The following is an 18251-nucleotide window of genomic DNA, read 5'->3' on the forward strand; positions in this document are numbered from 1 at the left end:
TAAAAAAAGACGTCCTTTTGTCCCTCTTTCCTTCCCCCACTGTGTCCACAAGCCAGTTCTGTGTATCTGCATCTTCATTCCTTCCCTACAAATAGGCTCATCAATACCAATTTACATATATATGCTGCCATGTGTAAAAAAGATAGCTGGTGAGAAGTCGCTGTATAACACAAGGAACCCAGCCTGGTGCTCTGTGATGACCTAGGGTCAGGGAGGGAAGGAAGGCTCAAGAGGGAGGTGATGTATGTATAATTATGACTGATTTGCATTGTTGTATGGTAGATACCAACACAACACTGTAAAGTTTGTAACACAGTAAATAAAAAAAATTATTTTTAAAATAAATTAAAAAAAGAAGTCCTATCATGAGACTCTTCTGTTCAAAACCTTACAATGTCTTCCGTCCTCACTCTGAGCACCATCAGTGTCCTTCCAGGCCCTGTGTTCCCTGTTCTCATCTTTACTGTCCTCCTCCATGTTTACTCTGCTCCAGGCACGTTGGCCACCCACTTGCTATATAAACAGGCCAGATACATGACCACTTTTGCTCTGGCTGCAGCTTGGCCAGGAAAGCTCTTCACCCAGACATCTGCAAGGCGGATGCCTTCACTTCCTTCAAGTCTTTACTAAAACTCACCTGGTAAAGGAAAACTATTCTGATTATCCCGTTTAAAACTACATGTCATTTTCCTCTCTTTTGATTCCAAATCATGTTATCCTGCTCTGTTTTTCTTTCTTTGTGGCATTTTCAATTTCTAACAAGCTATATTATTTGCCTTTATATTTTGTCTATTTCCTAGGCTCTAGGAGGGAATAGAACTTCATCTATTGTGTTATGCATACAGCCCCACTTCCAAATCAGCACAGAGTCGGTGCACAGTAAATGCCATTCGAATGAATAAACAGGACTGATGATTATAGTCTTCTTCCATATAATGTGACAGAGACCATTCATTTTAGAAACATTTCTGAGGCAGAGGTTATATATACAATCAAACTTTTCATCATTTTACTCCTTCCATCTGTTTTCCATATTGTAGATAAAATATAATCTTTCCAAAATGCAAACCTGGTTATGTTAGCCCCGTCTCCACCTTCTTCCCTTCTGCTTAAGATGTGCTAAATGGCTTTTTGCATTTTTAGGTTTGACAGAAGTCTTTGACACAGTTTATAAAGCTCTGCACAGATTGCTTCTTGCAATCTAAGCCAGAGGGTCTTTGCACAAGCTGTTCCCTCTTCTTGGAATGCTTTTCCCTCCTTTCTTTGCTTAATTATCTCCATGATCAAAGCCACATCTAACAGTGGAGGAAAGAGCCTGGAAATAGGACCAGGCAAGGGGCCTGAGCAGGTTTCTTTGATTTATAAAAAATTTAAGTTTCAGATATTCAGGATAAATAAATTCTGGCGCTCAAATGTATAACAAGAAGACTATAGTTAATACCATTGTGTTGTAGGGAATTCCCTGGTGGTCCAGTGGTTAGGATTCAGTGTACCTGAATTCAATCCCTGGTCAGGGAAATAAAATCCCACAAGCTGTGAAGCACAGTAAAAAAAAAATAAAAAAATTATTGTATATTTTAAATTTGCAAAAAGTGGATTTTTAACCATTCTTATAAAAAAAAAGATAACTGTGAGGTGAAGGATATGTTAATTAATAAACATTTCACAATGTATATATATATATATGTAAGCATCACACTGTACACCTTAAAAATATACCATTTTTATTGGTCAATTGGACCTCAATAAGGGCTTCCCTGGTGGCTCAGTGGTGTAGAATCTGCCTGCAATGCAGGAGACCCAGGAAGGAAATGGCAACCCATTCCATATTCTTGCCTGGGAAATCCCATGGTCAGAGGAGCCTGGCTACAGTTCAGGGGTCACCAAAAAGACCCACAGGACTGAGCTTCCAAACCACCACCACCAACACATCAGTAAAGCTCAGGGGGAGAAAAAAGTTACCACTCGTTAACACTGCTTCTTCTAGTATCTTCTAGTCCTGGTCCTTAAAACTATTAAATAGATTAATTATGCTAAAAATAAAAACAAAACAAAACAAAAAAACAGAAACACTGTCCAATTTACTTTAATGAGAAGCATCTGTCTTTCCCTTCTCCTTAACTCCTGCTTATTCCTTGGGTCTCAGCTCAGGGGTGACTTTCTCAGGGCAGTGTTCCCTAAAGAGACCATCTCCACCTTTGGGAGGTTCTCTCCTTAGCACTCACCAGAGAGATGCTTGCTTCACAAGCCTGTGATTACCTGGCTACTTTCTATTGCTTGCGCTAGTCTGTAAGCTTCATGAGGACAAGGGACTGAGATTAGTTTTGTTCACTATTTGACCTCAGGGCCTAGTACAGTATCAAGGTAGGTGATCAAAAAATCATTATTTTAAAAAATTTTTTCTTTTGGCTGTGCCATGTAGCTTGCAGGATCCTAGTTCCCCAGTTGAAGATTAAGTTTGGGTACTGGAAACAAAAGAGCCATGTCCTAACCCCTGAGCTACCAGGAAATTCCCTCCAAAAATTGTTTTAAAATGATGCATGGGTGTAGAACTGTCTGTTTAGCCATTGACTTTCATTCTATATTAGATCCTATCGAATCACCAAAGTTCCATGATTCTTCCAGATTATTAGTGCTCTAAACTTTAAAACTTGCTCTTTTTCCATCTAGTGACATGTACCACATTCAACAAAATTGCAGGAGGTCTGTATATCTGCTCTTCTGTTGGTCTTCCTTGAGCTCTTAATAACTGCCTCATGTGGCTCTTCAAAATGAGAATCTTGATGTCAATCACTGTACTTGAATATTAATTTTATATTATTCTGGGCTCACTTCAGCTAAAGCCGATTTTAAATGTGGTTCTAGAGTTGTCTAACTTTAAAGAACCACCAATTCTAAAAGTGTGTGTACTCTAACTTTTAAAAAATGTGATTAGACTGCTCTGAGTGTGTGCAAAACTTTCATATTATACCTTTCAGATCTTAATAAAAACTTTCAAAATCCAGATAAAAGAAGTGTTGGAGGTGAGCCTAGGAATAGGGAATGAGTGATGAAAAAAAAAAGAAAGAAAAAGCAAGGTGAACACAGAATGGATTAGCAAAGTGAAGCCAGGAATTTTTTCACACCAGGTTTCTAATTCTTTCTATAGAATATATGGGGGTGTAAAAATGTTATTGTCTTCTGATACTTGGCTTCTGACATTTGGCTTCAAGTTTCATTTTAGGTTAGAGAGGGAAGAATTCCCTGTATAATGATGATTTTACTGACCTCGTCAGCAAGTCTAGGAGTTGTTTTTCTACCAGAAGTGATGGATTTGCTGTGATCTAGTTATAATCTGTTACTCAGTCCCACTCCGGCAAGTTTCACAGATTTATAAAAGAGATGAGTCAATTAGGAATCCAGCCTGGGCAGTTAAGAAATGGAACAAAAGTTAGAAGGCTTCATCTGGCTTCAAATGCAAGTCTGTCTTGCTTACTCTCTAGATACCCTGGATGTACACATGCAAGTGCCAATTGAGAGACATGTTATTTTAAATCATGTCACTGCATCCATCAGTATTCACAACTGCACAAAGCATAACATGCTGGCCAAAATACGATTAAAATCAGCCCGGAAAAATGACCCAAGAGAGTCAAGCAGTTTATGACCTTGGCTGTCACTAGGTATTTAATTCATTCAAAGCACCCTTTATAACTGGAACAATAGGAGGTTTTTACAATGATTCCAGAGATCTTGATAAATGCACCAAGAGTAAAGGAGGGACAGCATTTCAGCCTCACTTTATTCTTGTCTGGCTTTCATCAGAGAGCCAGAGCAGTTGGAGAGTGATCCATTGAGTATGCACAGAGGACCAGTCAGTGAAGCTTCAGAGGTTGCCCTGGTCTAACATTGGCATTTCATAGTAATGTTTCTGTGGTGTGTGTACAGCTTAATTGCCAGTGTTACCTGTAACTAGCATTTATACAATCGTTCTTTAGGAATGGTGGAACTGTAAAAATAAAAACACACTAAAACAAATACGCTCTACCCTTAATATCAATCAAAAGACAGCATTAGTTAAAAACAAAAGTAAAAGCAAAACATACTTGGTCTAAGAAGTTATTCTGTGTGAAAAAGGAAGACCGTCCAAAACATATAAATCATGGCCATTTCTCTCTGCAGTAAGCACTTTTTTCCCTTCAGAATTATCATTTTGTAATCGGAAAAGCCCTGGAGTTTAAAGTATGCCTCGTACAAATGTCACTTCCAAGCTTCAGTGCTAATCCAGAGGAAATATTATCCTAGTGGTCTCCAAGGTCCAATGTCTAGGTGTTGGATACATGATAAACTTACATGGAGCTTTCTTAGTGAGATATAGTCCTCCAGAGGATTGAATTTTTCAAGGCTTAGTATAACCCAACCCTTTAAATAAGATTTAAGCTTCCCTTGTCAGGTTCCTTTAAGAGCTTTTTAAATTTTTTTTATTTGCTGCTTTGACCAGGTTCTAATCCCTAGTCCCCAGTGACAACTTTTGGCCATCTCACCATTTCATGTCTGCTTTCCCAGGGCCTGGGGCAGCTTGTACAACTGAAGATATTTCTTTTCTTCTTTCACAGAAGAGCCTCATTGAAATAATATGAGATGGAAAATTGCAATAATACTGATTAAATGATAGAATAGTAATTACTGGAAATAGAGAATGGGTCTACCAATTCACACTTTAACCTTGGACTTCCCAGCCTCTAGAACTGTGAGAAATAAATGTCTATGTTTAAGCTACCCAGTCTGTGGTAGTTTGTTAATAGCAATCTGAGCTAAGACAACAACTAAAAATGTAAAATACTTTCTTGTACTTAAAAATGATGTGGAAATTTCTAGGCACCAGAAACAAAAAGGGAACTCAAAGCCAGAATGAAAATTTGGAGCTGATACCATGGCATCCTATGGGATTAGCTGATTAATATATAGACCCAGGTGGCTCAGTGGTAAAGAATCTGCCTGCCAATGCAGGAGATTTGCAGGATGTGGGGTTAGATCTCTGGGTGGGGAAGGTCTCCTGGAGAAGGAAATGAAACTTCAGTACTCTTGCCTGAAGAATCCCATGGACACAAGAGCCTGGTGGGGTACAGTCCAAATTCAGTGCACTGGCTCTGGCTCATATGGAGCCTAGGACAACTGCACAGTCCAGTGGGGCGGCTGCCAACATTGGAGCACAGGGCAGCCGGACCCGCCTAGTGCGCATTTCTCTGTTCAGTCATAGTGGGTGGGCAGTGGTCGGGAGATCCAGATCAAGACCTGTAGCATTTTCTCCAACTTCCCTGGGCACGGGACAACTGGCAGCAAAGGGACAGATTCCTCTCTCTTCATGATAGGCTGTTCCAGGCATTGGAATGCACTTCCATCCAAGGTTAACTGCAGGCTGGCCTCAGCCTTCCGCCCGAGTACGTGGAGAAATTTTCGCCATCATCTTTGGTCAGTGTCACCACATCTGCTCATGCAAGAACAAAGTTTGTTTGTTTGTTTGTTTTTCACTCTTTCCCCTTGCTCCTATCTCAGTGAAGGAACATCCAGCAATGAGATAAAAAGAAAATACAAAAATATTTGTGTATGTATATATATATATATGTATATATATACATCCATGCTCAGTCACTTCAGTCATGTCTGACTCTTTGAGACCCTATAGTCTATAGCCTGCCAGGTTCCTCTTTCCATGGGGTTCTCCAGACAAGGATACTGGAGTGGGTTGTCACACCCTCCTCCAGGGGATCTTCCCGACCCAGGGATGGAACCCATGTCTCAATGTCTCCTGTATTAGCAGGGGACTTCTTTACCACTAAAACCACCTGGGAAGAGCATCTAGGGGATACACACACACACACACACACACACACACACACACATATGGTAAAGAACCTGCCTGCCAATGCAGGAGACATAACAGACGTGGGTTCGATCCTTGGATTGGGACCATCCCCTGGAGGAGGAAACTCCAGTATTCTTGCTTGGAGAATCCCACGGACAGAGGAGCCTGGTGGACTATAGTCCATCGGGTCGCAAAGAGTCAGACACAACTGACTCTTTGCATTGTGACTTAGCATATACCCTAGAAACAGAAGGAAGGACCTTCAATGTCCTGACATCCTTAGCAATGACTTCCTAGGCCTCCGTGATTGGTGCAGAGACTTAAGAGAATGCACTTTTGAGATAGGCTACCTAAGTTCAAACTCCTAATCCTACAATTTATCAACTCTGTGACCTTGAGCATATTATACAACCTCTCTATGCATTAGTTTTCTGATCTATAGAGTGGGAATTTAAAGAAGAACCTTCTCAAAGAGGTACATAGAATAATACCTGGAATAATTTATGTACTCTATAAATGTTTACTCAGTATTATCAGTGAGTTTGAGCAAACTCCAGGAGATAGTGAAAGACAGAGAAGTCTGGCATGCTGCAGTCCATGAGGTTGCAAAGAGTTGATAGGACTTAGCAACTAAACCAGAAAATTAGTGAAATGCCCATAAAAGCAAATTAGAAAAACTTTTTAAAAAGTATCACAAAGTTTAGGAAGAATATAGGGAATTTGAGAGTCTCACACTGCTGGTGGATGATAAATGTCTGTATCCACATTGGAAAGCAGCTTTGCAATGTTTAGCAAAGTTAAAGAAGTGCATCGTCTGCTGCTGCTGCTGCTGCCACCGCCAAGTCACTTCAGTCGTGTCCGACCCTGTGCGACCCCATAGACGGCAGCCCACCAGGCTCCCCCATTCCTGGGATTCTCTAGGCAAGAATACTGGAGTGGGTTGCCATTTCCTTCTCCAATGCATAAAAGTGAAAAGCCAAAGTGAAGTCGCTCAGTCCTGTCCAACTCTTTGCAACCCCATGGACTGCAGCCTACCAGGCTCCTCCATCCATGGGATTTTCCAGGCAAGAGTACTGGAGTGGGGTGCCATTGCCTTCTCCAGTGCATAGTCTACAACCCACGAATTCCACTAGAACACACTCTCTAAAGCAACTCTCATACCTGTGCACCAGGAGGCTTTTATTTATTTATTTATTTTTTCAGTTTGGGCATCTGTCTTTTATTTTTTTTTATTTTTTTAATTTTATTTTATTTTTAAACTTTACAATATTGTATTAGTTTTGCCAAATATCGAAATGAATCCACCACAGGTATACCCGCATTCCCCATCCTGAATCCTCCTCCCTCCTCCCTCCCCTACCCTCCCTCTGGGTCGTCCCAGTGCACCAGCCCCAAGCATCCAGTACCGTGCATCGAACCTGGACTGGCGACTCGTTTCATACATGATATTATACATGTTTCAATGCTATTCTCCCAAATATCCCCACCCTCTCCCTCTCCCACAGAGTCCATAAGACTGATCTATACATCGGTGTCTCTTTTGCTATCTCGTACACAGGGTTATTGTTACCATCTTTCTAAATTCCATATATATGCGTTAGTATACTGTATTGGTGTTTTTCTTTCTGGCTTACTTCACTCTGTATAATAGGTTCCAGTTTCATCCATCTCATTAGAACTGATTCAAATGTATTCTTTTTAATGGCTGAGTAATACTCCATTGTGTATATGTACCACCGCTTTCTTATCCATTCATCTGCTGATGGGCATCTAGGTTGCTTCCATGTCCTGGCTATTATAAACAGTGCTGCGATGAACATTGGGGTACACGTGTCTCTTTCCCTTCTGGTTTCCTCAGTGTGTATGCCCAGCAGTGGGATTGCTGGATCATAAGGCAGTTCTATTTCCAGTTTTTTAAGGAATCTCCACACTGTTCTCCATAGTGGCTGTACTAGTTTGCATTCCCACCAACAGTGTAAGAGAGTTCCCTTTTCTCCACACCCTCTCCAGCATTTATTGCTTGTAGACTTTTGGATCACAGCCATTCTGACTGGTGTGAAATGGTACCTCATAGTGGTTTTGATTTGCATTTCTCTGATAATGAGTGATGTTGAGCATCTTTTCATGTGCTTGTTAATCATCTGTATGTCTTCTTTGGAGAAATGTCTATTTAGTTCTTTGGCCCATTTTTTGATTGGGTCATTTATTTTTCTGGAGTTGACCAGGAGGCTTTTAGAAAGATGGTGGTAAAGTAAAAGATTGGAAGCAACCTAAATGTTCATTAATAAGGAAAGATTAAAAGTGGTACAGTTATATAATGGAATACTATATTGTAGTTAAAACAAATGAATGAATGTGTGTGTATTGGCTCCCCCTCTCCCCATTGTGCACTGAATATGTAATGTCCTGGATAAAATATCAAGAACGTATAGTTGACTCAGTAAAGTGAATTGCAGAATACCAACTTGTATCCATTTAAAAATTAGCAAGACAATTTATGGCTAAGTACATATATCCTGAAAATACAAACACCTAGATAGGAAGGATGCATATCTCAAATTGGCATATGTTTTCTGAGAAAAGCAGACTTCCCTGGTGGCTCAGATGGTAAAGCATCTGCCTACAATGCTGGAGACCTGGGTTCAATCCCTGGGTCAGGAAGATCTCTTGGAGAAGGAAATGGCAATCCATTCCAGTGTTCTTGCCTAGATAATCCCATGGATGGAGGAACCTGGCAGGCTACAGTCCATGGGGTCGCAAAGAGTCGGACGTGACTGAGCAGCTTCACTTTCAGTTTCTCAGAAAGGCAGTGGAGCAATCCTGGTAGGGAAGAGCTCCCAACTGTATTTGAGTGACTGTTTAATTCTTAGAAAGATAAACAAATCTAAATCTTATACAGCATAATAAAACATTTGTTAACATTTGATGGTAACATGAATGCTTGTTTTGTAAATCTCCATAAGGCTGAATTTTCAAAATCCAGTAAATGAGGAAATAAAAAACATAACTGTGGCAGAGAAGAAAGTATCTATTTTTTTCCAGCTTTTAGTTGGAACAAATAAACACCCCAGAAGTTTTTGAAGCTCACTGGATGAGGTTCACACTTTGAGAAACTCTGTTATCAATACCGGGTTATCCAAAGGACACCATGAATACAAGTTTCTAGGCTTGAGGGGTGGCAGGACACTGGGGAGAGAAAGAGAGGGAGGGGGGCAGGTAGGGATTGAAATTGAGAGACAAAACAGATGGAACTTTATTTTGTATTACATATTGTGGGTTGGACAGCATATTCTTTTACTTACAGCTCTTAAAAAATTTATACCTGCTACTGATACATGTTCAGTTTCAGCTGAAATCAGTTTGTTATTTAGTCATTGAGTTGAGTCCGACTCTTTTTCAATGCCTTGAACTGTAGCCTGCCAGGCTCCTCTGTCCATGGGATTTACCAAGCAAGAATACTGGAGTGGGTTGCCATTTCCCTCTCCATAAAACAGAAGAGAATAGAATATTTATCCCAATATTTAGCTTGTGAAATGCCCAGTAGGGTAATTGTAGAGGCTATATACATATGAAAACATTGTTGAGGAGAAAGCCAAAGACAAGTTGAGTAAGAGCAAAGATATCAGTTAAAGGGGAGGCGTGAAAGGAGGGCTTCCCTAGTGGCTCAGCAGTAAACAATCCACCTACAATATAAGAGCCGCAGGAGACACGGGTTCGATCCCTGGGTTGGGAAGATTCCCTGGGGGAGGGCGTGGCAACCTACTCTAGTATTCTTGCCTGGAGAATCCCCATGGACATAAGAGTCTGGCGGGTTGCAGTCCATGGTGTTGCAGAGTCAGACATGGCTGAAGCAACTTAGCACACATGCACAGGATGAAAGGAAAGGATGGGGGCAGAACACTGAATTTTCAAGTGAAAATCTATGCAGAATTCTTCTATATAAAAATTATAATCTACCCCTCTGGCAGATGTGAGTGGGGAAGGCCAGAGCCCCACTGCTTGTTCACCTCATCATGCTCTGCCCCTATCTACAGAAACTGAGTAGTACTGATAAGGCTTACTCTCTTTACATTTCAACTCACATTCCTACCTCTTCCCTCAATCTTCCTTCCTACTGAAAAGGAAAATAGGAGTTGATACACTGAAGGGAAAACTGAAATATTAAGATAGCAACCTGAGACTTCATCATACTTCTTAATTGTTTAAGATTAAAAAAAAAGATAATCTGATTTTCTTTTATTAATAATTGTCTGATATCTTTTAATTAGGGAAAATGTGCAAAAGTTAATTTGCCTAGATAGTGTTCTATGTGTGCATTTTTAGCTATTGGAAATCATATTGAAATATTGCATTATGGAAATTATGTGAAATCAAGCATTGTTATATTTTAAAAGGAGAATTTGAAATGCAGTTGAATGTTTTATAATTTTTTTAATTAAAAAGAGAATTTTCCTAATGTTTGGCTGTGCTGGATCCTCATTGCTGTGCTTGGGCTTTCTCTAGTTGCAGTGATCCGGGTCTACTCTCCAGTTGCAGTGCATGGGCTTCTCATGGCCGTGCTTCCCTTGTTGCAGAGCATGGGCTGAAGGGTGTGGGCTTGCAGGCCCAGCTGCCTCGTGGCATGTGGGATCTTCCCAGACCAGGGATCAAGAGGAGACTACATCTCCGGCACTGGCAGGTAGACTCTTCAGTGGACCACCTGAGAAGCCCTATAATTTCTTAAATTAACATAAATGAGAAATGATAAAAGTACACACACACACACAGATGTTTTAGGTAAAAGCATATTTCCCCTAGTTAGAGATGTGAATGTATTTTTTTAAATCTAAATGCTAGGGGAATCAAACCCCTAATTAGAACCAAGCCTCCCAATTAAATTCTCTCCTCCTCAGTACAACAGGAAGGAGTCCTTCAATGGCTACTCCAGCCTTTCTGTCTGTTTAACTGTATGATTTAACCTGAAAATTATGAGTTTAAATATTTCTTCAGCTGTGAAGGTCATTTACATTAAGCCACATTTTTGTTTAATAATGACTGTTAAGTTGAAATCTGATTGTTGACCTTGAATCTAATTGGTTCATATGCCCAATGGACAGCTTTTCTGTACCATATGAAGCACTACAGTGGATGAAAATAGTTATCCAAACTTCCTCTTGTACCATATATTCTAAGCACATTTAGGGTAATGTATATGCGTGTGTGCTCAATCATGTCTGACTCTGCAACCTCATGGACTATAGCCCACCAGGCTCCTCTGTCCATGGAAATTTCCAGGCAAGAATACTGGAGTGGACTGCCATTTCCTTCTTCAGGGAATCTTTCCAAACCAGGGATCAAACCTACATTTCCTGCATTGCAGGTGGATTCTTTACTGCTGTGTCAGCTGGGAAACCCCATATAGGGTAGTAAACTCTCTTAATGATTTCCAAGTTATAATCAGGGATAATCTTGATTGGGTGCCTGATTTTTAAACACAATAGGATAAAGAAAGAGGCAAACACTTCATATGAGGTTATAAGTATAGAATGACGTGAGAGCTAGTGGTCTGCTCATTGAAACCTATTTCTACCATTTTTCACACTACTGTCTCATTCTAAGCTTAAAGTCTACTTAAAAGTCTATTTTAGTACAAAGATACACTGAGTTTATCAAGCAATAATTACTCATTCTGTATTCTCAGCACTAATTTTCATTAAAACCTGTATACAATAAAATATATTGATTTTATCCTAAATTTAATTCAGCTGATTTTGGCCTATTATTTTAGTCTTTTAGATCTACCTCCCTGGATTGGAATTGGGAATGTTGATCCAGGTACTTTTATTTCAGTCTTGTTTTAGCCCCAATTCTATATACTTTTTAAAAAATCAAAATGTTGTTGATTGACAATATTGTGTTAGTTTTAGGTATACAGCAAAATGATTCAGTTATATATGTGTATGTATCTATATTTTTAGATTATTTTCACTATAGATTATTACAAGATATCAAGATATTGAATATAGTTTATTGTGCTATACAGTAAATCCTTGTTACTTATCTGTTTTATATATAGTAGTTTGTATCTGTTGCTCCCACACTCCAAATTTATCCCTCCTCCACTCTTTCCCTTTTGGTAACCATAAGTTTGTTTTCTATGTCTCTCTCTATTTTTTGTTTTCACTGACTCAATGGACATGAGTTTGAGCAAACTCTGGGAGATAGTGAAGGACAGGGAAGCCTGGCATGCTGCAGTCCATGGGATCACAAAGAATCGGACACAACTTAGGGACTGAACAGGAATATACTTTGCAATCTCCATTTTTCTATAGGATTGTTTGTATTGTTACTTATTTACAGGAACTATTCAGGTATTTATCACACAAATTTTGTTGATTATAGATGATCTAAATATTTTTTTGTTCATTGACTTTTCACTTTCTTCATGTATTTTTGATGGCCAGAAATTCATTATTCAAATATTAATTCAGTCAAATTAATTAGCTCTCTTTCTTTATGTTTTTGGCATCTTAAAAAATATCTTTTTTTTTTACCCTGGTATCATAAATATATTGTCCTGTAACTTGTTCAAAGAGTTTTAGAATTGTGCTTTACTAATTTGCATTCCCACCAACAGTGTAAGAGGGTTCCCTTTTCTCCACACCCTCTCCAACATTTATTATTTGTAGACTTTTGGATTGCAGCCATTCTGACTGGTGTGAAATGGTACCTCATAGTGGTCTTGATTTGCATTTCTCTGATAATGAGTGATGTTGAGCATCTTTTCATGTGTTTGTTAGCCATCTGTATGTCTTCTTTGGAGAAATGTCTATTTAGTTCTTTGGCCCATTTTTTGATTGGGTCATTTATTTTTCTGGAGTTGAGTTGTAGGAGTTGCTTGTATATTTTTGAGATTAGTTGTTTGTCAGTTGCTTCATTTGCTATTATTTTCTCCCATTCTGAAGGCTGTCTTTTCACCTTGCTGATAGTTTCCTTTGATGTGCAGAAGCTTTTAAGGTTAATTAGGTCCCATTTGTTTATTTTTGCTTTTATTTCCGATATTCTGGGAGGTGGGTCATAGAGGATCCTGCTGTGATGTATGTCAGAGAGTGTTTTGCCTATGTTCTCCTCTAGGAGTTTTATAGTTTCTGGTCTTATGTTTAGATCTTTAATCCATTTTGAGTTTATTTTTGTATATGGTGTTAGAAAGTGTTCTAGTTTCATTCTTTTACAAGTGGTTGACCAGATTTCCCAGCACCACTTGTTAAAGAGATTGTCTTTAATCCATTGTATATTCTTGCCTCCTTTGTCAAAGATAAGGTGTCCATATGTGCGTGGATTTATCTCTGGGCTTTCTGTTTTGTTCCATTGATCTATATTTCTGTCTTTGTGCCAGTACCATACTGTCTTGATAACTGTGGCTTTGTAGTAGAGCCTGAAGTCAGGTAGGTTGATTCCTCCAGTTCCATTCTACTGAGGAAACCAGAAGGGAAAGAGACACGTGTACCCCAATGTTCATTGCAGCACTGTTTATAATAGCCAGGACATGGAAGCAACCTAGATGTCCATCAGCAGATGAATGGATAAGAAAGCTGTGGTACATATACACAATAGAGTATTACTCAGCCATTAAAAAGAATACATTTGAATCAGTTCTAATGAGGTGGATGAAACTGGAGCCTGTTATACAGAGTGAAGTAAGCCAGAAGGAAAAACACCAATACAGTATACTAATGCATTATATGGAATTTAGAAAGATGATAACAATAACCCTGTGTACGAGACAGCAAAAGAGACACTGATGTATGGAACAGTCTTATGGACTCTGTGGGAGAGGGAGAGAGTGGGAAGATTTGGGAGAATGGCATTGAAACATGTAAAATATCATGTATGAAACGAGATGCCAGTCCAGGTTCAATGCACAATACTGGATGCTTGGGGCTAGTGCACTGGGATGACCCAGAGGGATGGTATGGGGAGGGAGGAGGGAGGAGGGTTCAGGATGGGGAGCACATGTATACCTGTGATGGATTCATTTTGATATTTGGCAAAACAAAAACAATTATGTAAAGTTTAAAAATAAAATAAAATTTAAAAAAAAAAAAAGAAAAAAAAATAGAATTGTGCTTTTCACAGTTATGTCTTCAATTCACCTGGAATTAGTTTGTGTAGGATATGAGGTGGGGACCCAATTGTGCCAACATCATGGGTCTTATTGAAAGTATCTTTTTTCTACTGCAATATTATCTCTATCTTATATCAACTTAATGTATGTGAATAGGCTTGTTTAGGGACTCTGTATTCTGCTTCAGAAATCTTTTTAAGCTATTTTTATGCTAATAAATCCCTTAGACTACAAGTAAATCAAAACAATCAATCCTAAAGGAAAGCAACCCTCAATGTTCATTGGGAGGACTGATGCTGAAGCTGAAGCTCCAATACTCTGGCCACCTGATGTAAAGGACTCATTGGAAACGACCCTGATGCTGGGAAAGACTGAAGGCAAGAGGAGAAGGGGACAGAGGATGAGATGGTTGGATGGCATCACCAACTCGATGGACATGAGTTTGAGTAAGCTCTGGAAGTTGGTGATGGACAAGGAAGCCTGGTGTGCTGCAGTCCATGGGGTCACAAAGAGTTGGACATGACTGAGTGATTGACTGAACTGGAAGATGGAGAAACTTGCTAGTATCAATTGCTAAATAAAGAATACTGAGTAGCTGGAGTCAGTGATTGCCAGTCTCCTCCTAGGACCATACATTCTAACCTTTTCAATATTTGAGCTGTTATCAAAATACTACTAAAATGTTGAGGTTAAGAACTTGCCTCCTGTTAGATGCATTGACAAGTCAAGTAACAAAGGAGTTTCCCTGAGTCTTCTTCTTCTGCTGCTTAGTTTTTCCCACAACAACAGAAAGTTCTGTTGGATAGATGAATGAATTCCAATAGCATGTTTAATTTGGGTTTCTTTTCATCTTTCAAATGCCTCGAGTGCAAAAAATCTCCTGGATATACAGTGAAATTTCACACTAAGAGACAATGTCACATTAAATATAACCCTGAAAGAGCCAGATGACAGAAAGTATTTTTAGGATGCATAACTTATCAACTTTCCTCCAAAGATTGTAATGATAATAGCTTGCACTTATTAAACATGGAGTGTGTTCCAGGCACTGAGGTGTTTTACATGGAGTATATTTAATTCTTACAATACACATCATATGAGGTATATATTATTATTATTACTCTCATATTGCCCAAGAAAAATGTGAGGCTCAGAAAGACTAAGAATTTGTTAATTTTTCCAGATATGTAAGTGGTGGAAATGAGTTTCTAACTTAGTCAAATATGTTGAATTATAGTTAAGAGCCTTCCTTCTTAATACCTTGAAATACTCTCACTTGAAGTTTCCCTGTTCTGTTTAATATCATCTACTTTATCTCTGTCCTCATGAGAATTGAGTAAAAATGAGGCAGGATGATATTTGTGTTAGATAAGATTCCATATTGCTAGCACAGAAAGCCTGGCTCAAGTTGGCATTAGTAACAGATTTAGATAATGTGCCCACTTCCACATGAAAACTGGAGCTGGGGGAACATCATTGGCTCAGGACAGGATCATGTACCCATCCATGAACGACACACTGTGGCAAGGGGAAAATGGATAACTGAGATTGCAGTTTAGTCAATTCCTGAAGCCAGGGATGGGAAAAATCCCATCGAAATCGAATGGCTGCCCCTTGAGGTGGGGAGAGGGGAAATGGGAATATAGAAGCACAGGGAAATGAAGAAAAAGAAGTCAAACAAATGGAATCCTTAGTTCCTTTCCCACTAAAAGATTAACACATACATTAAACTGAAAGAAAGATCATGCTGCTGCTGCTGCTGCTAAGTCGCTTCAGTCGTGTCCAACTTTGTGCGACCCCATGGACTGCAGCCCACCAGGCTTCTCCGTCCATGGGATTCTCCAGGCGAACACTGGAGTGGGTTGCCATGGTTAGATCCCAAATCTTAAAAGAATTCCACTGACAATGTGTGACTTAGCTCTCCATTAGCTGCATTGTGGCCTTCCCTATAACTCAGACAGTAAAGGATCTGCCTGCAATATGGGAGACCTGGGTTCAATCCCTGGGTTGGGAAGATCACCTGGAGAAGGAAATGGTAACCCACTCCAGTATTCTTGCTGGGAGAATGCCCATGGACAGAGGACCCAGGTGGGCTACAGTCCATGGGGTCACAAAGAGTTGGACATGACTGAATGACTAAGGACAGCACAGCTGCATTGTAACAAATTATTCTAAAATTTATCTGCTTCAAAGAAGCACTTACTTCTGTGAGTCAGTAACCTAAGTGTGGCTTAGCTGGCTCAGTGCTTTTTATCAGGTTGCTGGGGAAAGATCTTCAAAGCTCACTCATGGTTGTTGGTAGAATTTAGCTTTTCCTAGGCTGTTGCACTGAGGCAGTTTCTTGTCATGTGGGGCTCTCCTTAGGGCAGCTCACAGCAGGCAGCTGGCTTCCCTGAGAGCAAGCAAGGAAGAGAGCAAAGGAACATGTCCAGGACAGTCTTTTTATAACCTAATCTTGGAAGTGACATCCTATTGCTTCCACTTGTATTTTATTCTTTAGAAGTGAGTCAGTAAGTCTATCCTTTTCTCAGGAAAGAAGAGAGAGAAGTGTGAAAATCAGTCATAAGGTGGGGATCTATGGGGCCATCTTAGAAGCTGCCTACTATGTGTGGGCTTCCCAGGTGGCTCAGTGATAAAGAATCTGTCTGCCAAAGAAAGTCATGGGAGTTCGATCCCTGGGTCTGGAAGATTCCTTGGAGAAGGAAATAGCAACCCACTCCAGTATTTGTAAGGTATGGAGGTAGAGTAGGCGAGGTTCAGAAAAAGAATGAGACTGGCACTCTACAGGAACAGATCACCTTTAATGAGGCGAGAAGGGGCAGCAGTCAGATTAGCGAGCTGCTGCACTTATCTAAGAAAAAAGTAAGTATATATAGGCATGTATGTAGAACGCTACTGTCTTAAGGGGGCCTGTTCTTCTCCAAGGTTGCTGGGAGTAGTTATCCCTTAAACGGCTGGGGCAAGGAGTTCTGGCGATGGGCCAAAGGCTGGGACGGCTTGGAGCTGGGCGTAATCAACCTAATGTCTATTTTTCCTTTGGGTGAGAGAGTTCTTTGTTTTGCCTAGAATGGTGGGGAGGACCTGGAGGGGAGTTTTAATTCCAGGTTACCTTGAGCCATGCAACTTTCCTTCAGTATTCTTGCCTGGGAAATCCCATGGACAGAGGAACCTGACAGGGCTCCTATCTGTGGGGCCACAAAAAGAATCGGACATGACTTATCGACTTCAAAAAAAAAAAGCAAACATAATGTGTTCATTTGTATGTGGGTGGGTGGGTGTTTATGTGTGTTTTAGGGATGGTGGGCAGTGGTTGCATATGGCATGGGCCGAAAGAGTACGAGTTCTTAGGAATTTTTCCTGTTAAGAGTATTGGAGAGTTAAAATGATAGTTGTCCCTACAGGAAACATATGATATTTACAAATTAAGAATTTGAGCCAGCTTAATAAAGTGACTATTTCCAAAGGTGTGGTAAGTTAGGTACAGAGAAATTACAAGGAATAGTGCATTACCCGAGAGGTTGAGACAGCTTGGTGTATCACTCTCCTGAGGTCTGAAGCGGCATGAGGAAGGAGCGGTTACCAGAACTGGGAGAGGGTTTTGTATGAGAAGACCCTGGGACAGAAGCCATGACTTTTTACCTTATGAAGTAGTCAGCCAACGGCATATCAACAGGGAGGGTGCCAGGGGAATAAATACGCTGAATCATTCTCTTCTACCCTTCTGCTGGTACCAACCACTGGCAGAACTCAACCAGAAGCCAGAAGGCAAGACATCCACTAATATGGTCAATACAGTCCAGTCTCCAACCACACACAGTAATGTGGGAACAGCATAGAGTAGACCAGGAGGACAGTGAGAAGATACCCAGTACAGATTTCAAAGGAGTGCATATGAGGAAAATCCTATCTTTAATAGGGAAAGATGAAGAAACAGTCCTCCATGACTAGGTATTATTTAGTGCAAGCTAGATGGAAGAGTTTGCTGACAGAGAAAGGTATTTAACATCAGAACAGGTTTTCATATAATTGCGTCTCTTGAAGATCCTCAAAAATGGGAAACATGCATCCATCTCTATGAAAAGATTTGGGCAAAACTATACTGATGAAAGAAGCATGGGTAGCTAAGATGACTTTGAAGGGTACTTGTAACTTGAGGATTTGGCGTTCCAGGAGGAGGGATGGAAATCAGGGAACTGGATCTCCCGCAAAATATTCATGACTCTTTGAAATGGAAATGAGGCTCTTCCAATTTAGGAATCAAATTAAAGAAAGTATTCAGGGTGTTAGCAGGCTGTGCTCCTG

The sequence above is a fragment of the Bos indicus genome, chromosome 16 (genome assembly GCF_029378745.1).
Source record: "Bos indicus isolate NIAB-ARS_2022 breed Sahiwal x Tharparkar chromosome 16, NIAB-ARS_B.indTharparkar_mat_pri_1.0, whole genome shotgun sequence".
NCBI classification, from domain to species: domain Eukaryota; kingdom Metazoa; phylum Chordata; class Mammalia; order Artiodactyla; family Bovidae; genus Bos; species Bos indicus.